A 27,282-nucleotide genomic window follows, 5' to 3' on the forward strand; every position below is an offset into this window, starting at 1 on the left:
GGTCTGTTCCTCAGGGCATGATATCCCTTTGATTTTATTAAATTCAGAGATATCACCTTTACTTTATTAAATCAAGATTAGGGATTTGATTCAACCACATCATTAGGGCACGTAGGGTTGAGTCCCCACCCCTGTGGTGGGCTGTATAAACAGACGCTCAATCAAGAACATGGAAGTAGTAGATACACGAGAGGAACACAGAGGAAGAAAGACAGCTATATAGACATGGCAGAACCTTCAGAAAGAGAGATGAGCCTAATAGTTTACAGGGGAAGAGAACAGAACAGCTGAGAAGCCCTGAGAGATGAGCCTTATGCCAGCCTACAGCTGAGACCAGAAGAAGCTGGGACCATGGAGTCTTAAGAGGAAAAAAGAAGGCTGAACTCAAGCAGACATCGCCCAATATCTTGCTTCAACACGTGGCAAATGACTTTGAGTAAGAAAGTACTTCTTATGGTCCTTGAGTTGGACTCTTTAGGGCCTTGTGTCTGTAAGCTTCTAACCCAAATAAATATCCTTTATAAAAGGCGACAGATTTCTGTTACTTTGTATCAGCACCCCTTTGGTTGAAAAATACACATATACAGATAATACAAGTTTATATATAATTTTGTAAATAAATTATAAACAGTAAATTGTGGACATCTTTCAATTCTGAAATACAGAAACACTTCATTCCCTATCATTGCTGACTATGATTTATTTAATCATTCTCATATCAACTGATATACAGTTGATTCTGTCTTTTCATCTAAAATTTAATTTTTGCCAGGACAAATAATAATACTGAGCACAAATCTTCACACACAGCAACTAATATTTCTGTGAGAGATTACTTAAGGCAAAACTATTAGGCCAAAATTATTATGCATTTAAAATTTTTATAGGTGGTTCTGAATTATTCTTTCAAAGAGATGGCATCAATTTAAACTCTCACATTCTTGCTAATACTGGGTATGATTCATCTTTTTAGTTATCATCTATCTGATGTATGAAAATGTATTATTCTAAGCTACATTTCCCCTGATTATTTAGTGAGGGTGAGCAAACCTTTCCATTCTTTCAATGCAAAAGTTTGTGGTTTTCAGACAAAACATCCCATACTCATTACATTATGTATAATAATCATATAGTTTTAATTTTTTTTAATATGCCAAACTTTTATAATTAGGAGTGAATCTGATCACTCCAGACCTCTACCTTCTCATATAAAATATAAGAAAGATATTTAGACAGCACTGGAGCTGAACAGAAGCTATTCCCTCCAAGTGTTCTCCAACTCAACCATCTTCTCTTATATTCGTTCCACTAAGTTCACTCATTTAGATTACCTGCTTGGTCTTCTGTAGGATTTAAGTTTAGGACCCCATTTCTTTTGGGTTAATTGGTATATAGTGATAATCAGGATTCTCTGTAGAAAGCTATTAATATCTTTTCTCATATATATATACACACACATATACGTCATAAAAATTTCCTCAGTTATTGATTTCTCTTTCAGCTTAGTTATTCATAAATAAAACTTCAAAAGTCCAGGACACTTATCAAATGTTAGCAATCTGGTATTAGGATAATGGACGATTTTTACTTTTCATCATCTTCACATGTATTATTTTTTAACTTTGTACAATGAGCATATTCTCCTCTTGAAAATTTATTTCAAAGTAAAAAGATTTTTAGTCAAAAAAAAAAAACTATTTTCATTTTGAAACAAAAAATTCCAACAGTGATTTTCAAATTCTAACAGTGAAAGTAGTATTTAAAAATGCACAGAGCAGGAAACGGACTTGGCCCAATAGATAGGGCATCCACCTACCACATGGGAGGTCTGTGGTTCAAACCTAGGGCCTCCTTGACCCGTGTGGAGCTGGCCCATACACAGTGCCGATGCATGCAAGGAGTGCCATGCCACGCAGAGGTGTCCCCCACATAGAGCAGCCCCATGCTCAGGGAGTGCACCCCGTAAGGAGAGGCACCCAGCGCAAAAGAAAGTGCAGCCTGCCCAGGAATGGTGCCGAACACACGGAGAGCTAACACAGCAAGATGACGCAACAGAAGGACACAGATTCCCGGTGCCCCTGATAAGGATAGAAGCAGTCAAAGAAAAGCACATGGTGGGTGGACACAGAGAGCAGACAGCTGGGGGAGTGAGAAGGGGAGAGAAATAAATAAAAAATAAATCTTTGAAAGTAAATAAATAAATAAATATAAATAAAAGTGCACAGAGGGGAGCAAGTAGCTCAGTGGTTGAGTGCTGGCTTCCAACATATGAGTTCCTAGGTTTAATGCCCAGCTGCTCAACAACAACAAAAAAGTATATGAAGACTTCTGGGAAGATGGCAGACTAGAAAAACACAAGACTCTTTCTTTTCTCCCAGAAAAATTGCTACAGGACAGGCAGAAACAGCCTGGAAAAAAAGTTCTAGGGTTTAGGATACCAGGGAAAGGCTGGACACTGCACAGGAGAGTGGGGCAAAGGAAAAGAATTCTGACAGAATTACAAAAGTCGCAGTTGCAAATGCCGGTATCCTCATCCACCCTATAGACACTTTTGAATTCGCAGGCCTCAGGGCCAGCAGATACAGAAAAAGGAGGGAAGCAGATGTGGCTCAACTGACAAGAGCGTCCACCTACCATATAGGAGGTCCAGGGTTCGATACCAAGGGCCTCCTGGCCCATGTGGTAAGCTGGCCTATGTGCAATGCTGCCACACGCAAGGAGTGCCATGCCACATAGGGGTGCCCCCTGCGTAGGGGTGCCCCACATAAGGAGAGCCACCCCACGCAAAAAAGCACAGCCCACCCAGGAGTGGCGCCACACACACCGAGAGCTGATGCAGCAAGATGACACAACAAAAAGACACACAGATTCCCGGTGCCACCTGACAAGAATGCAAGTGGACACAGAAGAACACACAGCAAATGGACATAGACAGCAGACAACAGGGGGAAGGAAAGAAATAATATAAATCTTTAAAAAAAAAAAAAAAAGAGGGGCCCCATGGATATACCTCCTCAGGAAAGGGGGGAAAGAGGCACACAGCCTAAGGCTGTTTTCAGATTTTGACCCACAAATTTGGTCTACTGTGTCCCACTAGCCCTTCCAGGCCAAGTGGGTCCATGCCCTGTGTTTGCCTTGGGGACCGACACAGGACTAAAGAGATCCTAACCTCTCATTCTCCCTCTCTACTGACCAGGACTAGTTGTTGGGGATGCAGGGGGGAGTGGAATTATTTCCTACCCAGGAAAACAGAGGCAGCTGCCAGCAAAGGCTGGAGAACTGCCTCTGAGAAAGTTTGAATGCTCTTAGTCTCCAGGCAGGATCCTATATTGCACTGACCCAGTACATGTTGAAGCAAACACTCTCTGACCAGGTTTTGAACTGAGAGGGCTGCCAGAGAACACCATCTGCTAGTAGACCAAGGAAGTGCATGCAAGGAAATTAAAAGTAAATAAGAGACTTTTTCTGGCTTTCACACCTCCCTCTTGGAAGTGAGTGGAGAACCCATAACTGTGTCCAGGGCACAGATTTGAGCAACTAACAGGGACAACCCTAAAGACCCAGAACAGGTTGAACCAAGAATCAAAGAACAGCAGTAACACACAGCCTCCTGCGACTAAATCCCTATGAAAGAGAGAAAAATTGAACATCTAAGTAAACTCACCATCCTAATCAGATGCGTAGACAGCAACAAAAACTTGCAAACCATATCAAGAAAATGGAAAAAATAGCCCAAGCAAAGGAATATATAAAAGCCATAGATGAGACACAGGTTTTGAGGCAACTAATCAAGATTCACACAAATTTCCAAAATCAAATTACTGAGTTGAAAGATAGTATGGCTAAAGAGATAAAGGGCATCAAGAAAACACTGAGGGAGAACAAAGAAGAATGTGAAAACCTGAATAAAAAAGTAACAGAGGTCATGGGAATTAAAGACACGATAGGTGAGATCAAAAACACATTAGAGGCATACAACAGCAGGCTCAAAATTATAGAAGAAGGAATAAGTGACAAAGAAGACAGAGCAGCTGAAATTGAAGAGAGAAAAGAATGGGAGCAATTGAGCAAGGGTTCAGGGAGTTGAACGGTAACATGAAATACAACAACATATGTGTCATGGGAGTTCCAGAAGGAGAAGAGAAGGGAAGAGGTACAGAAAGAGTATTTGAGGAAATAATGGCTTAAAATTTCCCAACTCATGAAAGAAATGAACTTACATGTCCAAGAAGCACAGAGGACTGCAATAAGAATAAATGCAAACAGACCTAATCCAAGAAACATACTACTCAGAATTACAAACATCAAAGACAGAGAGAAAATTCTAAGAGCAGCAAGGGAGAAGCAAACCATCACATACAAAGGATGCCCAGTAAGACTTAGCACAGGTTTCTCATAAGAAACCATGGAGACGAGAAGACACTGGTATGATACAATTAGGATACTGATAGAAACTGCCAGCTGAGAATTCTTTATCCGGCAAAATTGTCCTTCAAATATGTAGGTGAGTTTTAAATATTCACAAACAAACAAAAAAACTATGAAAGTTTGTAAAAGAGAATCCACCTTTGCAGGAAATATTAAAGGAAGCCTTACAGCCTATAAAAAAAGACAGGAGAAAGAGGTTTGGATGAGAGTAATGAAGACAAAAATAGCAAAAAGAATACCCAAAAGTATTAAAAGACAGACAAAAGTAAGAGATAACATAAGAAAACCAAAGAATAAAATAGTGGAAATAAATAATGAATTTATAGTAATATTACTGAATGTGAATGGATTAAATGCCCCAATCAAAAGACATAGGCTGACAGAATGGATAAAAAAAAATATGAGCCACCCATATGCTGCCTACAAGAGACTCACCTTAGACCCAGGGATACAAACCGGCTGAGAGTAAAAGGTTAAAAAAAAGATGTCCACAAAAACAGTAACCAAAAAAGAGCAGGGGTAGTTATAATAAGATGGGACAAAACAGACTTTAAATGCAAAAAAGTTACAAAAGATACAGAAGGCCATTATATATTAATAAAAGGGACAATCCACCTGGAAGAAATAACAGTCATAAATATCTATGTACCTAACCAGAGTGCCTCAAAAACATGAGGCAAACTCTGGCAAAACTGAAGGGAGAAACAGACATCTCTAGAATAGCAGTTGGAGAATTCAACACAATACAAATCATTAGATAGAACAACTAGGCAGAAAATCAACAAGGAAACAGAGAACTTGAACAATATGATAAATGAGCTACACCTAACAGATGTACAGAATGCTGCATCACAAATCAGTAGGTTGGATCTTTCCCCAGGATAGAGCACATGGTTAGGTCACAAGGCAGTTCTCAATAAATATAAAAAGACAAAATATATAAAGCACCTTCTCAGATCATAATGGAATGAAACTGGAAGTCAATAATAGATGGTAAAGAGGTAAATTCGCAAATGTATGCCAGCTGAATAACACATTCCTAAATAATCAGTTGGTGAAAGAAGAAAGTAAGTGAAATTAGTAAATATATTGAGACAAATGAAAATGAGAACACAACTTACCAAAATTCATTGGATTCAGCAAAGGAAGTGCTGAGAGGAAAGTTTATAGCCTTATAAAAAAGAAGAGCAAAAATCAAAGATCTAACTGAACTGGAGAAACTAGAATAAGAACAGCAAACCAATCCCAAAGCAAGCAGAAGGAAAGAAATAATAAAAATTAGAGCAGAGATAAATGAAATTGAGAACAACAACAGCAAAATCAACAAAACCAAAAGCTGATTCTTGGAGAAGATCAATAAAATTTACAAACCTTTAGCTAGACTAACAAAGCAAAAAAGAGAGAAGATGCAAATAAATAAAACCAGAAATGAAACGGGGGAAGTTATGACTGACTCCACAGAAATAAAAAGGGTCATAAGAGGATATTATGAGGGAAGCAGATGTGGCTCAACTGATAGAGCATCTGCCTACCACATAGGAGGTCCAGGGTTCAAATTCTGGACCTACTGGCCCATGTGATAAGCTGGCCCATGTGCAGTGCTACTGCATGCAAGGAGGGCCATGCCACACAGGGGTGCCCCCTGCATAGGGGATCCTCACGCACAAGGAGTGCATCCTGCAAGCAGAGTCACCCCACACAAAAAGTGCAGCCCACCCAGGAGTGGTGCCACACACATGGAGAGCTGACGCAGCAAGATGATGCAAAAAAAAGAGACACAGATCCCTGGTGCCACTGAGAATGCAAGCAGACACAGAAGAACACAAAGCAAATCGACACAAGAGAGCAGAACAATGGGGGCGGGAAGGGGGAGAAAAATAAAAAACAAATCTTTAAAAAAAAAAAAGGATATTATGAGAAACTATATGCCAAAAAACTAAACAATCTAGATGAAATGGACAAATTCCTAGAAACGCATAAACAACCTACACTGATACTACAAGAAATACAAGAACGTTACAAACCTTTCACATTTAAAGGGATTGAATCAGTCATCAAAATCTCCCAACAAAAAAAAGTCCAGGACCAGATAGCTTTACAGGTAAATTATATCAAGAATTTCAAGAATTAACACCAATCCTGTCTAAACTCTTCAAAAAAATTGAAGAGGAGGGAAAATTACCCAACAGATTTTATGATACCATCATCACCCTAACACAAAAACCAGATAGAAATACTGTAAGAAAATTACAGACCAACCTCTCTAATGAACACAGATGCAAAAATTCTCAACAAAATACTTGCAACAAATAGAATCCAACAGCTTATCAAAAGAATTATAGACCATGACCAAATGGGAATCATTCCTGGTATGCAAGGGTGGTTCAACATAAGAAAATCAATTAACATACCATATTAACAAACTGAAGGGAAAAAAACATGATCATTTCAATTGATGCAGAAAAGGCAATCAACAAAATTGAGCATCCTTTCTTGATGAAAACATTTCAAATGGAATGGAAGGAAAATTCTTCAATATGATAAAGGGCATATATAAAAAATCCACAACCAACACCATACTCAATGGGGAAAGGTTGAAAGCTTTCCCTCTAAAATCAGGAACAAGACAGGGATGTCCACAGTCACCATCATTATTCAACACCATGCTAGAAATTCTACTAGAGCAATTAGACAAGAAAAAAATAATAATAAAAGGCATCCAAATAGGAAAATAGTAAGTAAAACTCTCACTATTCAGGATGACATAATCCTATATTTAGAAAATTCTGAAATGTCTACAACAAAGCTACTTGAGTTAATAAATTCAGCAAAGTGGCAGGGTATAAGATCAATATGCAAAAACCAGTAATGCTTCTCTTCAATAGTATTAACAATCTGAGGGGGAAATGAGGGGGGAAATTCCATTTACAATAGCAACAAAAAGACTCAAATACCTAAGAATCAACTATACAAAGACGTACAGGACCGATATTCAGAAAACTACAATACAATGCTAAAAGAAATCATGAATACCTAAACAAAGAGAAAAATATTCCATGTTCATGGACTGGAAGATTAAATATTGTGAAGATGTCTATCATCCTACTCCAAACTGGTTTATAGATTCAATGCAATACAACCAAAATTCCAACAGCCTACTTTACAGAAATAGAAATGACAATACCAAATTCATTTGGACAGGAAAATACACCCAAATAGCCAAAAGCATTCTAAAAAAGAACAGCAATGTGGGAGGAATTTCACTGCCTGACTTTGAAACATTATAAAGCTACAGAGGTCAAAGGAGCATGGAATTGGCATAAAAATAGACACATCGATCAGTGCAACAGAATTGAGAATCCAGAAATAAACCCTTACCTTTATGGACAAATGGTTTTCGACAAACTTACCAAAGCCATGTTAAAAGGACATGTCTCTTCAACAAATGGTGCTGGGAGAACTGGATATCCATAACCAAAAGAATGAAAGAGGCCCTATCTCACTCCCTATTTAAGAAATCAACTCAAAACAGATTTAAAAAAATAAATATAAAAGCCAAGACCATAAAACTACTAGAAGAAAATCTAGGAAAACATCTTAAAGATCTTGTGGTGGTTGGTGGTTTCTTGGACCTTATATCCAAAACACAAGCAACAAAAGAAAAAATTGATACATGGGACCTTCTCAAAATTAAACACTTTTGCACCTCAAAGGACTTTGTCAAAAGAGTGAAAAGGCAGACAGCTCAATGGGAAAAAATTTTTGGATATCACATATCCAATAGGGTTTATAATCCATGATATATAAAGAGATGCTTCAACTCAACAGTTAAAAGACAAACCACCTGATTTTTTTAAATGGGCAAAAGAAATTGCCCAAAGAAGAAATACAAATGGTGAAAAAACATATGAAAAATATCCAACATCACCAGCAATTAGGGAAATGCAAATCAAAGCTACAATGAGATACCATTTCACACCTATTAGAATGGGCAGTATTAAAATGACCAAGAACTACAAGCATTGGAGAGGATGTGGAGAGATAGGAACGCTTATTCACTATTGGTAGGAATGCGGAACTGTACAGCCACTGTGGAGGACTGTTTGGCAGTTCTTAAGGAAGGTGAATACAGATTTGCCACACAATCTGGCAATACCACTTCTGGGTATATACCCAGAAGAACTGAGAGCAGTGACACAGATAGCTGCACACCAATGTTCACAGCAGCATTATTCACAATTAACCAAAAGAGAGAAAAAAACGAGGTGTCCACCAACTGATGAATGGATAAAAAAACCAGTGTGTACACACAATGGAATATTATGCAGCTGTAAGAAGAAATGAAGTCGTGAAGCATATGACAACATGGATGAACCTGGAGGACATTACGTTGAATGAAACAAGCCCAACACAAAAGGACAAATACTGTATGAATGTACTACTGTGAACTAAATATACTGTGTAATCTCATGGCGTTAATAACGTGAATATGGGTCACCAGAAAATAGAATGAGCTTAAAGAATGGAAAGTCGAGGGTTAACTTGTGCAAAATTGGTAAAAAGGATGTGAGTTAATCTTTGGAAATGAAGAGAAAAGGTGAAAGTAAAACATGTTTATAACTAGCAGTACTATTACATGTATATGACAGTGGTTTAATGGGAAAGTGTAAGGTCATGTATATTACTAAAACAAAAGCTAAAAAATGTTACATGGGCCTATACAGCATAGTAAAACGGCATGTAAAATATGAATATGGGTAAAATTGCATATAAAAGACCATTTTTCTTTGAAATTGAACAATCGTATGGTAATACAAGATGTTAATATCAGAAGAAGAAAAAAACCATTATGCTAAGTGAAAGAAACCAGACACAAAGTATGACATATTGCATGATTCCATTTATATAAAATTTAAAGATAAATTAATTTATAAAGATGAAACTGTATTAGTGGTTCTATAGGGCTGGGCAAGGGCAGAGGGGTTCAAAGGCAACTGCTAAGGGATATGGAGTTTTTCTTTTTGGACTACTAAAACTGTTCTAAAAATTATTTGTGCTGATGAATGCACAACATTGTAATTATACTAAAAGCCACTCATTATACACTTTGGACAGATTATATGGTATGTGAATATATCTCAATAAAACAGCTTAAAAAAATAAATGTGCAATAATATCCAGAAATAGCAGCTATGTTCAGCAGGGGGAACACAGAGATTGAAAGGTGAAGAATTTTTTTTTTGTTTATATTTCTTTCTCATTATTATTCTTGAAATAATGAAAATGCTCTAATAATGACTGAAGTGTTGACTGCACAAATACGTAATTATATCAAATACCACTGATCAGACACTTTGAATTGTATGCTTTATTAAGATGTGCCAATAAAATTTATTTGATTAAAAAACATATATTTAGAATGAATTTAGTAGGCATGAGCCTAATTTGCTTGATGGGAGGATTCTACAAAGTCTTAACAAAATCTCAACATGTATAATAAAATCTAAGAAAAGAAAAGTGCATGACGTGATCTTATTCACTTAGAGGTTACAAACCAAGTTTTTGGATATTAGTGGTTCAGAAAACCAATTTCCTCCTCCAATTATAAATATTTAAATTGTTATAAATATAATAACTATTTTCATTCACTCAACATTTTATACTAAGTGTCATGTACTGTGCAAAGTGCTTAAGTGTACAATTTAAAACATGGGGAAAGCAAGGTACTAACAACAGCAAGACACTTTAAACGAGCCTTGGAAGTCAGCAGAATCAGGACAGCCTTCCTAAAAGAAGCAAAAATCAACTAAAAAGGGAGAGCGTCACCTAGATGCTTTCTCATGCTCCTTCAACTCTTACATTCACAACATTCACCAAATCCTGGCAATTCTCCCTAAATGTCTCTTGACTCAATCTCTTCGCTCTCATTGCCACTGCCCTAGTTCAGGATACAGTGAATTCTCTTCTATAATAGCTTTTTAACTGGTCTCATCACATCCTCTCCCCAATCCTGTTCCTAACTTAATCACTACAATATAATTAGGGTGATATTTCTAAGACTCAAATCGAATCAGGTTACTGTCCAAGTTAAAACACTTGGGGAAACACACATAACCTTCAGGATAAAATCCAAAATTCTTATCAATAATTACCAAGCCTTTGAAGATATGACTCCTCTTACTTCTCCTACCACATCTCTAATTCTCCTCCTTGCATTCCAGTCACATGAACTTAACAGATTCCATAGCAGGCCACACTGCATCTTGTCTCCAGGACTCTGCATGAACTATTTCCTTTTGACAGAAACATAGGTTTATAATTAATTCTTCACTGAGCTAACTCACACTTATTCTTCAAATCTCACCTTAAAGGTCTGGGAAGACTTTCCTGATTACTCAAAACTCTTTCCAAATATTCCCTCCTCTGTGAGCCCACTTAAAAGGGGAACTCTTAATTATCACACTGTATTGTACTTGCCAGATCAGTTGTCATTCTAATGGGAAAATAAAGAGCCTTCTGACTTTTTGACAGTTGTATTCTAGTACTTACAGCTGGCACCTATAGCTATTATATTTATTGAAAGAATGAGAAGTATTTAACTTGGCTTATTTACTCTACTATTCACCTAGACATAAAGTTCTTCACATAAAAAGCAGTTTTTATTCATTAAAACCTTCTACAACCTAAAAGATACTATGAACTTTTTGATACTATGAACATTTGTTCAATGAAAGTAGTTCAACAATAAACAAAGACAAAGTCTGTCTCATATTTGAAGTTTCCCCATATTCTAACTTAAAATTAACACTAGATAACTCAGATTTTGATATGAATACCTGAAAATGGCAAGACTGCATTAATATATTCCCTTGTTTATAAAGATCTGGAAAGCTCTTTATTCTTTTAAGTAGCTTAAAGGACAAATATAAACAGATGTCTCTTTCAAATCACGTAAAACTACATATTTTTGTAGCTCAAAAGTTGAAAAGAGAACTCTCAAAATGGGAAGACCCAAAGATTGGCTCAAGATCAAGAACGCATCCAAAATTAACATGTTTAAGGGAATATACCATTGTTTAGAGAGATGGGAAATCACATTTTTAAGTAGCACCGGGTGACTCCTGAGTAGTTTTTATATGGCCTAAATGCTCTACAAAAAAGCATGTAATTAGAATTATGTCAAGAATGTACAACTCATAGCATCCTCAAAATCATTCATTTAACTCCCCCTGTCCCAAGTTTGGTGAGAAGGCATGATAAAATAGTGTAGACAAAAATGGTGAAAGACATGAATAATTTATTTTATATACTAGCAAATATTTTATATAGTAGAGTGTTTTTTCAGGAAATCTACATTCCTTCTGATGGGAAAGCAAAAGATTTTATGTGTAATTAATTCTAGGCAAACAAGAGTTATAAGCAAAAACTGAAAATTCCTGTTTATTCAACCTTTAATATAAACAAGCCATAACTGGGATTACAGCTTTCCTATGCCATACTTCAATTCACCAAATATATAAATTGCAAAATTCTCCAGCAAAACCACAAAGGCGGGAATTAACTTACCTCAATGTAACTAAGATATAAAAGTAACATCTAATATCCTAACCAAACTATCTCAAAATATTTTATGCCACACAAATACTACCAAAAAAAAAAAAAAGGATTTATGAATATGTGTTTAAACTGCCTTTCTTGCCAAGGAACTCAAAACATGTCACACACAACCTAAGCATTCCCAAGAAATACTTTACTCTTCATTTCCCATGGGCAAACTGGCAATAAATCAAAAGGTTGGTTATGTAATTATCAGTATAAAGCTATACAGATTAAATGTAATTGCTATCTTTGGTTATATGCCCTAAACTGACTACAGTGTTCAATAAAGACTTTTAACTAGGAAAATGAATTATTTTCAGTACCTTTAAAGTTTAAAATGTAATTTAATTACATTTGTTTCATTTCCCTACATACAAACCCACACATTCCTTCACTAGATCTATTTTATTCTAAATTCTTTCCATTACTCTCCCTACAAACTACTTCTCAGAAATTTGTCATGAAAAAAATAGAAATGAAAATATACATAGCAAGAGTAGAGAGGAATAAAAACTCAGTGTGTGGTCTCAAGGTATGTATCTTATATTCAAAAATCAGTATTTAGTAAGTTGCCATGATTATAAAACAAGTCTTTCTCACTTTTATAAGGTCCACCTGTGAGACTTTATTTAGATGAAATCCTCTATGTTTAACAAATAATTTTATTTATCTACTTATCCTGACAGGTTTTTAAAAGGATTTACATACTATATTTTGGACTTTATAACCTCATTTATCTCATTATATTTTTTTAAATTTCTGAGAGCAGAAATCTTCATATAAGATATAAAAAAAAAAAACACATTGAGTAGCCATCCTTAATTTAAGTTTAATAAGGAATTTTTCCCATCAGAAGTTACTCAAAATATTGAAAGGCAGCCCTTCCTTGTATTTTTGAGTATACATAAAAGTACATTTTATTATTCAGTAATTTAACACATTAAACACAACCCTAAAGTTCCCAAATAGTATGCACTATCCACTGATTTGTGAATATAATCACAGACTATGATTCCCTCACAAGTTACAGATGCTTTGACTTCTAGATGAAATTTAACTGAGTTTTTAATTAATTTTTTTAAAGAAACTTTAGATTACATAAAGGTTACATTAAAAATATAGGGGATTACCATATGCCCCACTTCCTCCCCACCACACACTTTCCCACTTAACAACATCCTTCATTAGTGTGGTACATTTGTAAGACCTGATGAGTACATACTGAAGCATTTTTACTAACCATGGACCACCGTTTACATTATAGTTTACACTCTATCCCACACAATTTTGTAGGTTATGACAAAATGTATAATGGCCTGTATCCATCATTGCAGTGTCATGCAGGACAATTCCAATGTCCCGAAAATGCTCCCATATTACACCAATTCTTCCCTCTCCCTCTCCTCAGAACCTCTGGTGGCCACTGCCTTTGTATCAATGATAAAAGTGCTTCCATTGCTAGAATAATAATAAGTCTATAGTAGAAAAAGAATAAGTCTACTTTAGCCCATTGTTCATTCCCCAATCTTGCAAATTTGGGGATGGTAATGCCCACTCTGCTTCTAATTGAGAGGGGACTTAGATCCCATGGGGGCAGATGGATAGAACTATATTGCTTAAGGTTGCAGATACTGTCTTCCTAGGGATGGGCATTGTCCATCATCATCTCCTTGTTAGTTGAGGTGAGTCCAATGAACTGGAGAGTAGGATAAATGAACTATATTGCTTAAGGTTGCAGATACTGTCTTCCTAGGGATGGGCATTGTCCATCATCATCTCCTTGTTAGTTGAGGTGAGTCCAATGAACTGGAGAGTAGGATAAATTGCTCTTAAGATTCGAATATAACTGAGTTTCAACATTTGGATATTAATAGCAATTTCAAAGTCAAAAACCAAAATACAATCTAAACTCAAAGGACAGTGAAAATCTGCACAGCAATTAGTTTGGTGGTAAAAAAATTCTCACACCACAAATATACAAACCATTTAGTAACTTGCAGGTAGTAAGTAATATATTATTTAAATCATGCCAGAAAAAAATATTACTTGGTAATAGTTATTTTTACTTGCTCTCAGAAACAACTCAAATATTATGAATTTGCATAGTCAGTTATGAAAACTGGATAATGGTCATAGTGAGGAATGAAACATGCTAATCAAAATATTTTTTTACCACATGAATCTGCCATTTATGGATAACCAATTTTCAAAGAATTTGAATATAAAATGAAAGATAGCAAAACTTCAACTATAGTTAACTTAATTTCAGCTTTCTTTAACGAAACAAAAATCCTCAAGATCTTGCCAATGGATCATTACTATTGTATCAATTATCACAAGATTACATATATACATGAAAACATCAGGTATTACTGAGTTCCAATTGAGAAAAGGCCAGATGCATTTTTTATATTTTTGTATGGAGATAATTAACCATGTACTAAGGCATTACTCGCAGTACTAACTCTCTAAAAGTTACATACCTGACTTTAACGGCGAATTCATTAAGCCTTTACTTTTTCATATCATAAAAATATTTAAACTGTAACATTTAGTTTCAGTACCATTTGCAATTACAATTAGTGCAAGCTCAAGTCAGTACCTTTTAAAATTAAAAAGCGAGCTTGTGAAGTATATTTTACCAAATCCTTTTAAAAATCATATTTTATTTAACAATAAAAATATATTTAATGGACTTCATTCTTTACAGTTAATTTCTGATCAGTTTCAGTATCTGGTTCTCATAGGCTGATACTGTGTTGCAGTTTTTGTGTTGTACAACGTTCTCTAACCCTAGGAGAAATGTTTAAATAAAAACTATTTTCACTAATATTTAAATTTTATGGACTATAAACAAGCAGCATGAAAATGTTTATATTAGAGTTATCAAGCTTTTCTAAATAAAATTTTTAAATGTTGCTTCTAAAACAGTAACTCCTGTTTTTTACTTTTTATTTTGAAATACTTTCAAAATTACAGGATAGTTACAAAAAATAATACAAACCCCATACAGAGAACTCCAAAATACCCCTATCCCACCAAATAACCAGATCCACCAATTTTAACATATTGCCACATTTGCTGTATCATTCTAGCTAGCTATCCATTTTTCTATTTATCAGTCCATCTGTATATAAGTCTATTAAACTATTTTCTGAACACTTGAGTGTGGGTTATATACATCATGCTCCTTGAATCCTTAATACTGTCATGTGCATCTCCTAAGAATAAGGATATTCACTTATGTATCTATCTTAAGTACAGTTATCAATTTAATTTAACATTGATATAAAGTTTACAATCTATAAAACTTTCTTTTTTCCTATGTCCAAGAATGTCCTTTTGAGGCTACTCTCCTTCCTTGTGACAGCCTGTCTAGGGTCATATATTGCCTTTAATTGTCATTGTCTCTATATTTGCTCTTCCTTTCTTTCTTCTTTTTAACTGTAGGAACATATATTCAACATAAACATTCTCATCTCAACCACTCCCAAGCATACCATTCAGTACAATTAATCAAGTCACTGTGATTTTGATTCCCATCTCCCCAAACAGAAACCCTACTACCCATTTTGCATTAACTCCCTGTTCCCCCTGCTTCCCACCCCTGGCAAATTATACTTTAATTTCTGTCTCTATAAGCTTGCATATTCTTCAACATAAAATAGGAACTCCATTTTTAAATAGTCATTTTTCTCAAGTCAAATAACAATTCTTGCTTTATGTCTATATTGTAACTTAAAATATGACACATGATTTATGTCAAATACTCAATTGACCATCATTATACAGTATCTAATCTGAATTATAGGTCTCTAGTGCCCAACACAGAGCCAACACAATTTCAAATTTTTTTGAGCTTCAATACATTTTGTTCTTGTCCCAAATACTCATGTTCTGTGTTTACTACTATAAATTATTATATAACAGGAGATAGGGAAAATTAAAAAATACTGCAGCATTACTAGCCATTTAGCATGCTGAGTTTCCACAGTTGCTTAGTGGGTGTTCTGAAACTAGGCCATATTTCTAGTATTAAGGATTTCAAATCACTACTTCCAAAGTACAGAAATAAATGCCTTCAAGATTAACTCATAAAGCCTTACTATTTTAAACTGCCTAGTATATAAGCATCCCATTTCTGTGAGTTTAGAGCTATAATTAACAGGTTAGATACACCAATATTTGGTTAGGAACAAAATAAGGAATAACTAACTCTTCTATCTACACTTAAATAGTGCCATAGAATTCAAGAGATCACAATATTAAGATACAATGCAATTCATGTGAACCAGAACTAGAAGCTGCCAGTGAAATTCTGAATTCTATACCCCAGAAAATATACAAAACTGAGTAAAATATACTCTATTTCAGGTTACCCAATCTTCTACAAAGAAGTAAACTGTTACCTCTAACCTAATTTTCCCAGCCCAGGCTTTCAGAAAATGCCAAGAGAATAAAGTTCACTCTCTTTAACAGAATAAAAATTGCAGAAATGTCTATGCCATTTTGTCATATCATTGCAACAGGTACGTTTTCTTTGAAAACTGATCAAGAAAAACATGTCAGTTACTCAATTTTACATATTTCATAGGTAAGTTAACAAAGAAGCACATGATATAAAATCTGGCTCTACAAATTTTAAGTAATATTTCCCACCTTGATTCAGTACTTCCAGAGAATGATTTGTTTCAACTTCATTTTATTCAATATATATTTACTGGGTGCCTAGTTTTACCTCATTAAGCAAATCTTTCCAATAATAAAAGCATAGCACCTTAAAAACTTTAAATCATATCATTCAGAAATCTGTCTGAACTATAACAAATGGCCCTATGTTTTCTTTAACAAAATTTACTGACAACAATTAACCTCTTTAGCATCCTAGACCATCATTGTTGCTATACTGTTCCACATATATGAAACAAATGGTGTCTTGAAAGATTCCAAATATGTTTATGGTAATATTAAGTTGCCCTAACCCTCCACTGCATAATTTCCATCTCTCTTACAGCCTCTAGGAGTATTCTCCAGTATTCTCCACATTTGGTTACCAAACTTTTTAAAATTGTACCTTAAGTAAGAGTAAACTAAGGCCTGATGGTGTTCTACGAGCAGGAAACGTGTATTTAGGGGCAAGAACTCCAACATCTCCCTGTCCTCTTAGTGGCCTAATCAGTTTGTTTGGGGACTCTATACCATTAATTTAGAACAAATTTTCTACTAAGAACCTAGAAGGCCTAGACATTGTATACTGGAGAAATAGTAGTACATAAGACAGACATAATCCATACTCTTCATGAATTTACAGTCTAGAAGAAAAAAAAAAGACATTAAACACATCATTTAAAAAATGATGACTATTAATAAAAGAGGAAATACAGGTGTAGAGACCTTAAAACAGGACAACCTAATTAGGGATCAAAGAAAGCCTCCTTAAGGATGTGATATTAAATTGAAACCTAAAGTATGATTGGGTGTTTAGCCAGCCAGCTGAAGGAGCAGGGAGTGGTAGCCAAACAAAAGAAACCGAAAAATTCTGGTTTCCTAATAAATATCCTCGCGATAAATGAGGTGTTATAACATTTGTAAGGTAACTGTTAAAATGGGAAAATGAAAAAATAAACATCACAAGTTCCTATAGTGAAAATAACTACAAAGATCAAAACAAAAAGCAATACAAGAGAATGTTTTAAAATGAAAACTATGCCACTTTGGAGGCAATGGAGTTTGGGATGGCAGAGAGAATGTGATTCAGCATGCTCCTGAAGGAGTATTAAATCATACTGTATGAAAAATTACTCAATCCAAAAGTTCTGACCATACAAAGCCGTCTACCCGGATACAGCTGTTGATCATACACTGTGACTTACTTAAAGGAAAGAGTGGCACTGACAAATAAGTGTAGACAGAGATTTTTAAAAATGTACTCAGAAGATGAATTTTAAACATTTGTCTACTAAAAATTTACTAAGAGTTTTAAGGAAGTTTATAAATGTTACTCTTCCACATTATGCATATATGCTGAGAAAAAGATATTTAAATATGACTTTGAAACATTATTATTAAGCAAGTTCTAAGCCTGGAAATTAGTCTACATCAGTTAGGCTGACATGTTCTCCTCATATTTAATTAAAACATTAATGGAAAATACACTTAGGTAAAAGTTCTAAATAATAATTTGATGCAGTCCTTCAATATAAATGCAGGCCCACAGTTCAAGGCACAAATTAAATCAGACACACAAGAAATAATCTATAAAAATATATATTTTAATGAAAGCCTAGCATATGAGCCACAATATTAATATTGGAATCCAAATTGCTATCTACCTACAATTCTCCAAATGAATCTTAACTTCTGTAACCTCTCTATCATACTTATTTCTCAAGAATCAATCAGTTCTGGTCCTATCCTCCCTTAAGCATTGTTGGTTATATATGAAATTTGATTTAAGAACTCAACTGAGTTCTCCAGGATGTACTGCTTTCAAAGCATTTGTCACTCTGCATAACAATTAACTGTTGATTTATCTAGTTCTGCAACAAACCTTGAACCCACTGAAAGAAAGAAAAACAGTATACTTATCCCTGATCCTCAAAGCCTGGAACATACATGGATGGCAATCAGGAGAAATTCTACCACACTAGTAAATGTGAAACTATATTAGTAAGAAGTATTTATAAAATAAATTTTAAAAGTTTAACTTAAAGACTATTTGAAAGGCTGTGAAAGTCTTTAAAAGAGGAAGGAGTGTTGTATAATTCAAAACTGGAAACTGAGAAAGCCCAAATTTAACTGATGAAATTAACTCCAATCCTAAAAATTTCAGAGCAAACCATTTCCACTTTACCTGCAACATATTAGGAAAAATAGAATTATATTTGTCAACTATGAAATTATTTAATTAAAAATGCAGAACTTTTAAACAGCAATTGAGGGCAAATAAAGTGCTTAAATTGTTGAGTCTTCACAGTTCTATAGACATTAGAAGATAGGCATGCCAAAATAATTCATAAACATCGCTCATATTCATTTCACAGAGACCAATTATACTCTTTTAAGGTCTCCTGTAATGTTTTAGTTATAAGCAATATGTTCATCCTTTCCATAAAAGAACCCTTACCTTTTACAGCATGAAGTACTTTTTGCAAACAGTTCTAATCTTTAGAGAATCTGGAGTGAGCTCTATAGTGTGAAATCCAATTAGTTCTTTTAAATCTTGATAATAGAAACTACATACTTTCTCAAGAAGCACATATGTTACCAACATTTCAAAAGCTGAAGGGGCCTTTGTAATTAAAATAGTCTTTTTATGTGTTAGAAATATTGTTTTACTGCATTAAAGATGCTGCGAGAAAAAGTTGGGAACGAGGGAAAATTATCCAAACAAAAACAGAATAAACTTTGGCTTACCTCAAGGTAATTTAATTAGATAGTTTCGAACATAAATCAGTTTCTCAGACTTTTGCAGGAGATATACTTTAGAACAATCTATAATACACAAGTTCAAACCTACCATGGATCAGCTATAACTTAGACATTTTCCAGATTTTAAAAGTCAGCTTTAATAGAAAAATAGGAAAACACAATTTTAAACTACTATGTTAAAAAGGAAAACATTTCCAAAAAGATCTATAGGACACAATTTTGATGAAGTGTAACAAGTAGACAAAACAAAATTCAGAAGACAGACCAAACAGTTATAATAAGGGAAACAAAAACAGCAGATGATGTATGCCCATAATTTAGTCTATGAAGGTTTAGCCTTAAATTATAATGTCTAATATACATACAATGCATAAAATATAATATCTAGCAAGCAAAAATACCAACCAATTTAATATATCCAGTACTTATTTATCAGGTACCACATAAAAGTACTTGATGTATAACTCTATTACTAAATTAAGCCAATTTCTATCTAATGTATCTATAACAATATATTTACCAGTTGCCGACTAGTCTTATTAGGAAATGTCAACATGCTTATTTTATATCTAAATTGCCTCTCCTAAATGATATATTATAAACTAGTTCAATAACACTTTCATTAAATTCAAGCTATAAACCTCAGCATTCACTGAGGTTTTTTCGCTCATTTTGTTTGGTTAGTTGTTTTTTATTGTTTTGGCTGATTTTGTCTTCTTTTGTTGGATATAACCAAAGATGTTCTACTTTTTCAAAAATGAAGAACACATAAATAATTTACTAAACTGAATTATAAAGATATATTCTCCCAATCTTTGTCCTCCAAAAATATGCATCTGTAGAGCTAAATATATGTTAGAGTATATTTTTTAATTCAAAACATAACAGATTATGTTTATATTTAAATATCTTACTAAAAAAATCTAAAATTTATTTAAACTGCTTAAAGAGCACAAGTCTTTCAGAAGTATTAAATTACACAACAGATAATAGTAATCCTGCATTTTGTTAAAATAAATAGTACTGCAATCTAACTGCAGATAACAAATAATTCCAACTTTATTGCCCTTTCCCCATAATCCATATTGGTAAACCGAGGCATAAAAATATAGCAGCAGCCATTCAGAAAATCATCTTTGGAAGTATTCCTCATAGAATTTCAGTTTATGAGTCTCTAAACATGGAGGAGAAAAGTCACTGTGCCCTGTCCCAAATTACTGAAGTAACATTTAAAGAGCATAATTCCAGCAAGTATAACAAAATAATTTATAATTTTGGTGTTCCTTTTGAAATATGACATGTACATACAGACTGTACTGTAGTTCCCAAGTTGTTGTATGACCTTTACTTGCTACAATTACAAAAGTTCTGATCAACTTTCTGAATATGGTCTTTAAAAAACTAAAAATGGAACCTAGCTGCAAACTATTACTATCACTTAACATCACTTGTTAATCCTTAATAGTAGAAGAAAATTTTTAAAAGTTGGAAATTGTATTAACAATGAGAAGAAAGGAACTATCAATCTCAGATAAATGTAGTTGTTTCTTCAAAACTGAACAGGCACTTGAGAAAATGTAGTATCCTTAGGGACAGGCACTTCAAGAAACACAGTATTGTATGTTCTCTTTATATTACATTTTGGCCGTTTAAAAATTACAAATCTTAGACAAAAATCTTTATTTTTGTCTGAGGTCTATTTTCCAAATGCATATGCATAATTGAATAAAAATACTTTACAAAGTAACTTAGTTCAAATAAGTATTTTAAAGATTTATTATATTCAAGTTCCATATATAGGGGAATGTTCATTTACACACTATATTCATAAATATTCTTGTCACTGTCACAAAGAAAAACCAATGCTTCGTAAATCGAAATTATAAATGTAAGCTTACTGAATGTTACAAATAACATGCAATAGCTAAGTCTCTTCAAATACATAGTAACAAGCAGTTATAAAAGCCATAGCATGCGGTGAGGGAGGTGAGAGTAGAGATTATTAGTACAGAAATAAATTTAGGTTTTTAAAATTAAAACTAATTTTCATTGTTAATGTTAAATTTAAATACAGAAACTCTTGGTTATACAAATGTATCCTGGGATTCTGAAAAACATAAAAATAATAAGTCTTTGATATACTAATCCTTCTGAGATTCTAGAAGCTCCTGACATGTATGAAGTAGTGTATAAAATTACACAGGTGTAAACTCAGATATAAATTGTTGGTAATTATACTGAAGGCAAATACTACAGTCCACATCTGCAACCTAATTTTGCTTCAGCATCCCCAGAGACTTCGAAAACATTTCTTTGGGTAGGTTGCAAAACAGTGCTTCCTCTTTTATTCTCATCACCCCCATTATGATGCAAAGCAACAGATAGGCACGAAAATCAAATCCCCAACTCTAAGGGTCGAAAGCTAAAGAAACACAGAAAAGCATCTTTCTTCCATCCCCGAGTCTGTATTCCTGCTATTTGTAAACCCATGTTTCCACAATAACACAACCCCTCTACAGTGTTTAAAAAATTGTAACAATGATTTGGAGTCATTATTCTTCTACCTAGGCAAGGGGCGGGGGTGGGGGGATAGGGATGGAACAAAACAATGGATATTGAGAGGCTGGGGGGAATCATTTTGTCCTGAAGCCTCAGGGGTTCTGAGCTGGCGGGAACGGCGGGGGGGGGGGGGGGGGGGTAGGACGAGGGAGTTAGAGTACTTTTCCTCTATCCCTAAAAGCCACCGCGGAGAAAGGTTGCCATCAGGCATGTTCAAGAAGGCGATCTTGGATGGCTACAACTCGCTTCACAGGCAACACACCCAAAGCCGATTCACCACTCTTCATCGAAGGGTATATAGAGAGACGAGACGGGAAGACTGCGGGCTTTTGAGGGGTGGTGGGACGAAGAAAGACCCCACCCGTTATTACTACTGCGCTCGGGTCCCTCGGACGATTACGAGACCTCCAGACGCCCACCAGGCGCCCTGGGGCCTGGGCCTGGTGCCCCAGGAGCTGAGAGGGGCAGGACTGTCCTCCCGACGCCCCCGACCCGAACCCCCGCGCCAGCTCCCCCGAGCCCTGCCGCTGTCCCGGCCGCCAGCCGCGGCTGCAGGCCCGGCCCTGCTGCTGTCAGAGCCGGCCGGCTCGCTCTCGGCGCCAGACTGCGGGCCCGCACGAGAGCCGCCTCCAAGGGCCCAGCCCTCCCGGCGGCAGCACCCAGGAAAGCGGCGGCGGCGCCTCCCAGGGCCCCGGCCCCTCGGGCCTCGCCCTGGCCCCGCCGGCTCGAGCCTGTCAGGGCGCGCGGGGCCTCCCTCTACCGACAGTCAGACCGACGGCCCGACGGGCAGGAAGGAAGGCAGGCAAAACAGACCAACAGACAACCTCGCGCCTCACCGACCCCTAGTTACCGTCAGGAGCCACGACTCCGCCATCCTCCTCTTTCGCCCTCCTTCCTCCTCCTCCTCCTCCCAAGCGAAGCTGCCCAACCGCGGCCCCCCGCCCGCCCCTCCCCCACTCGCCCCGCCCCGCCCCGCCTGCCCCTCCACAAACGCTAGCTCCAAACGCCCCGCCCACCCCTCTGGCAGCCGCACGTCACTCGCTGAGGAAGAAAAAGGAGGAGGAGCCAGGGCCCGGGAAACTGCCCAGTCAGAATAAAGCACTGGCGCCAGCTTCTCTCGCTCCGCCCTTTTCCTTTCCACTGCTCTTCTACGCCGTCTCCCGCCCACTGGGCGCCGCTGGCTAGCTAGGCCACAGAGTAAGCCTCCCGGCAGGGTAGAGTAACACTCCAACCGGAAGTTACTGTTGAAACTGAGGCAGCCATAACTAATAATGGCAAGTGGTGTTTCATAGCTTCCAGTCCAAAACGTGACGTAGGTTTTCCCTTCTCCCGGATCTCACCGTTGCCCGCGGCAACAGCTGAACGGTCTGGGAAGAGAAGCATCTGTAAGTAGGCCCAAAGAGGGGACATAGATGACCAGACATTCCCATTTTAGACAAGTTAATTCATATTCCGGGATACCGGGGAGAGGGGTGAGGAGGGAGCAAGTTTCCCTGGCCCTTATTTTGACTGAGATGTCTGGTCGCTTACTTAGGTGGACAGTTTAGGGCTCCGAAAATCCCTGTCCTACCCGGAAGTGTCATATGGCACGTCATGGGGTCATGACGGAAGGGTGGGAATAGCCTGCGCCCCCATCCTACCCAGAGGGCGCCCATTTTCGACCTGCGTTACGGAGTAAGGTGTCTCCTGACCCCGATCCGTGGGGCCAGCCAGGCCGATGGTCCCTGGGACACGGAAGGCCGAGAAGGGTGCGAGACTCAGGGCCGCTTCTGTTGAAGTTTTTTTTTTTTTCCAACATGGTCCGGAGGTGGCCCGCCCCCTCCTCCGTATCCCTGAGGTTCCCTGTGGGGCAAGGCAGCTCTACTAGCCGCCCTTGCAGGTCTGGAAAGGGCTGGGCGGAACCCGACGCAGGCTGAGGGGCGGAGCCCTAACTCCAGCAAGTTGAAATTCCTGACCACACCCCCTCAAGTTCCTACTAAGTACTTTTAACCTCTGACCTTTGGAGGATGGAGAATTCGGGCACTTCAGGAAATCTTTTTCCATCCCCCAGTCATAAGGGGGAGAGATGTCCCTCATAGTCGCAAAAAGACCTCCAAGTCCTATTTCCCAGCCTCCTGTCTTCATGTTAGAATTTTACCCTCTTTACTGTCTCGCCTCTTTTGGGGCTTTGGGAACATAACCTGCAGTTTTGGATGAGGGTATACAGCCCTAATCCTATATGTCTACGGTTTATTAAACAGCAGCCCCTTAATGCCTGTGAATATTCGTAGAAATACTCTTACTTTTATATAGCTCTTTAAAAGAGTTGTCACACATTATCTTTTGTAGTTCCGTGGGCTTGAGTCAAGAACTGTACTCAGTCATCTGAGAAACATGGGGTTATATGTCTAAAGTTGCGGGGAAAAAAAACAGGAAAACTTTCAGGTGAACTGAAAATTGTTAACACCCATCACACGAGGGTGCAAACCTACCTTCTCTGCTTTTTTCCCTTCTACTTCCTTTGCACTCATGCTCCAGCCAAAATGAACTACTCGTTTGCTCCAAGATTAATCACTAAAGTCAGTTGTAGAAACAACCTTTTGTGATTCTATATCTATGTCGTAGTTATCCCTTGGAAGTAATTTCCCCTGGGTTTACTAGCACTTTTGACACCTCTTTCGCAGCAATCACTATTTTATACATCAGCTGCTTATGTTATCATCACTACCCTATATTTCCTCCTAAATATAATGAATTGTGTCAGATTCATCTGAATGTCATTTCTCCTTGCACTTTATATTATTTTGGTAAATATTTACTGAAAGATAATCAGACCTGGGTGTTTCCTGGATGAACAGGACATTGCCAGTTAAGGAGCTTCAGTTTATCAGAAGCTCAGTATAGTCCCTGATACGCAACCTTTTCTTATGCTTCTCCTCTGAAGTCTTTCCAACATGATTTTTTCCCCAAAATTTTTAATTAGGAAAACGTTCATACATTAAACAGTTGAAAGGATACAATGAACATTCATATACCGTTCACCTAGATCCAACAGTTGTTAATATTTTGCCATATTTATTTCATCATCTTTTCATTGTTGAACCATTTGTAAATAGAATGCAGACACCTCTTCTTAGGCAGCAGCCACTAAGATTTCCAACTTGTATTTCATAAGACTTATGAAGTTCTCCTTCAAAATACATTATCACATCACTAAGGAAATTAATAATTCTGTAATATTTAAAATCCAGTCCATGCACAAATTTTCCCAGTTAACCCAATAATATATTTTATACTTTCTCCCCTTCCCCCAATTCACAATCAAGGTTTATGCATTGTATTTGAGTATTGTAATTCTTTAGCCTTAATCTAGGACAGTTCCCAATTTTTTTCTCCCATAACATTAGAATTTTGAAGAGTTCAGGCCAGGGGTCATTTTGAATGCCCCACATTACGTATTTGATATTTCTTTATTTTTTCTTATTTCTCATAAACTAGAAGCAGGGCTAAAGACTTGATTGAATTCACTTTAGCATTTTTGGCAAGAATACTTCACATACTCACTTTCCAATCATGATCAATCTTTCTCAATGCAATTACATGTACTTGAGGTGTGAGTTGCTAGTTAAATCCATCCCACTTCTCAGCACATGTACCTCTTTATAGTGTCCTTTAAAGACAAGGTCTGCATTTAATCCTCCTGTCTTGTGTAGAGTATATTAGCATAGATGTCTTGTGTAGAGTATACTAGCATAGACTGCTTGCCTTTGTAAAGTGTTGGTGCTATTCTTCCTGCACTTAGGGCTGATGCAATGTAATCTGCAGCAAAGTACTGATGTCAGTGTAGTTTCATGAGTTTCAACTCCTGGCACCCTGGAGACTGTTGTTGAAAGATGTGTGGGCCTTGCAGTTCAAATACAGATGAATCAGATGCTATCAGAGCACATACCAATGCAACTGCTAGCCATCTGGCCACATTCCAATTGAAGCAATGTTTCTGTCTAAAATTCTCTGGCAAGTCCTAATTGATCCTGGTGTTTTTGTGATAGCTTCTTAGTAGCATTAAGCAAAGCCTATTAAAAATTGCAAAAGCAAGATTATACTTAACACTTAGTACATTAGGAACATTTTTGCCCAAAGGAATAGAGAAGTGTTTGGGGACTTTACTTAATAATCACAAGAGGAAAAACTCTGAAGACTACCAAGCTCTTGTATTCCTCCTACCTTAGACTTATATTTGATTATGAAAGATAAAGAAAGGGGGGAAAATGTACTTAAGGGAGAAGAAAATGCTCTGGGAGGGCACAGCACAAACACTTAAATTAGTATAGAACTGTTTTAGCCCATCATATTGCAAGTTAGCAATACACTCCATCAGCTACTTCTTGTGTATAGAAGGAAGCCTCATGTGCAACTATGAAGCAAATTTAAGTAGACTCCATATTCATGTAAGGCAAAATAATATACCAATAAAAAACAGATTTTGTGATCAGACCTGGGTTTCAGGAATGGGACTACTTGCTGGCTGAGTGACATTGGAGAGTTTATTTATCCTAGACCCCCTCTTATGATTGTTGAACAGAAGGAACTAAAATATACATGAAGTACTTCAGGCTGGTGAATAAATGGCATATGATATATAGTCAGTGTCTTGTAGTTATTAATTTCTAAAGCAGCTCAGTTCAGGTACATGATAGTCACTAAATAATTTTTAGTATGTGAATGAATCTAAGGCAGTGGTTCTCCAATTTTAATGTGGGTGACTTAATTAAAAATTTGAGATCTGGATCAGCAGGTCTGTGGAGAGCCCCAGGGGAAAAAAAAAAGACTACTGTTAAGTACTGAATTTTCAAATAGCAAAATTTATTGGAAAAGGGCATTTTGCATGAGCTATTTTCTACTAATTCAATGTTAATGTCTGCTGTTGGGGTATACCAGAACCAATTGCATTATCCAAGTTCACTCAAAAACAGGTCCCATTCTTAGGCACATTTCAAAACTAGATGCTGCACATTTTATTCACATGAATCTGAATTAATTAGCCAAATTGGACATGTTGCAACATTTTTTCTACCAGCAGATACCAGATAGCAAAACAGAAAAGCTAATTTCCAACTATATGGCATATGATATTACTTGGCATCTGCAAATGAACATTATCAATCCAAATTAGACACTGCTAGCATGGGGGCAGTCACCTAAGTGAGTGAACATTACCATTTTGTGTCTGCTGATGGACCCTTTCTTACCAGGCTTCCCCTTTTACCTTTGTCCCATGTTAGTTCA

The 27,282-nt window shown here is 36.6% G+C and overlaps 1 protein-coding gene across 2 annotated transcripts in view; it reads right to left on the reverse strand.

The window, feature by feature from the left end:
* Positions 1-23,914, reverse strand: part of SHOC2 (SHOC2 leucine rich repeat scaffold protein) — a 141,586-nt gene extending 117,672 nt beyond the window's left edge. Inside the window, exon 1 of one of the 2 annotated variants that reach the window (XM_058298440.2) lies at positions 23,680-23,914. The gene's annotated coding sequence lies outside the window, so the exon portion shown is untranslated. Of the gene's footprint in view, positions 1-22,867; positions 22,987-23,679 lie in introns of those variants that run through there. The other variant, XM_071215677.1, reaches the window with a different exon arrangement.
* Positions 23,915-27,282: the final 3,368 nt, after the last annotated feature.

The sequence above is a fragment of the Dasypus novemcinctus genome, chromosome 6 (assembly GCF_030445035.2).
Source record: "Dasypus novemcinctus isolate mDasNov1 chromosome 6, mDasNov1.1.hap2, whole genome shotgun sequence".
In the NCBI taxonomy this organism is placed as follows: domain Eukaryota; kingdom Metazoa; phylum Chordata; class Mammalia; order Cingulata; family Dasypodidae; genus Dasypus; species Dasypus novemcinctus.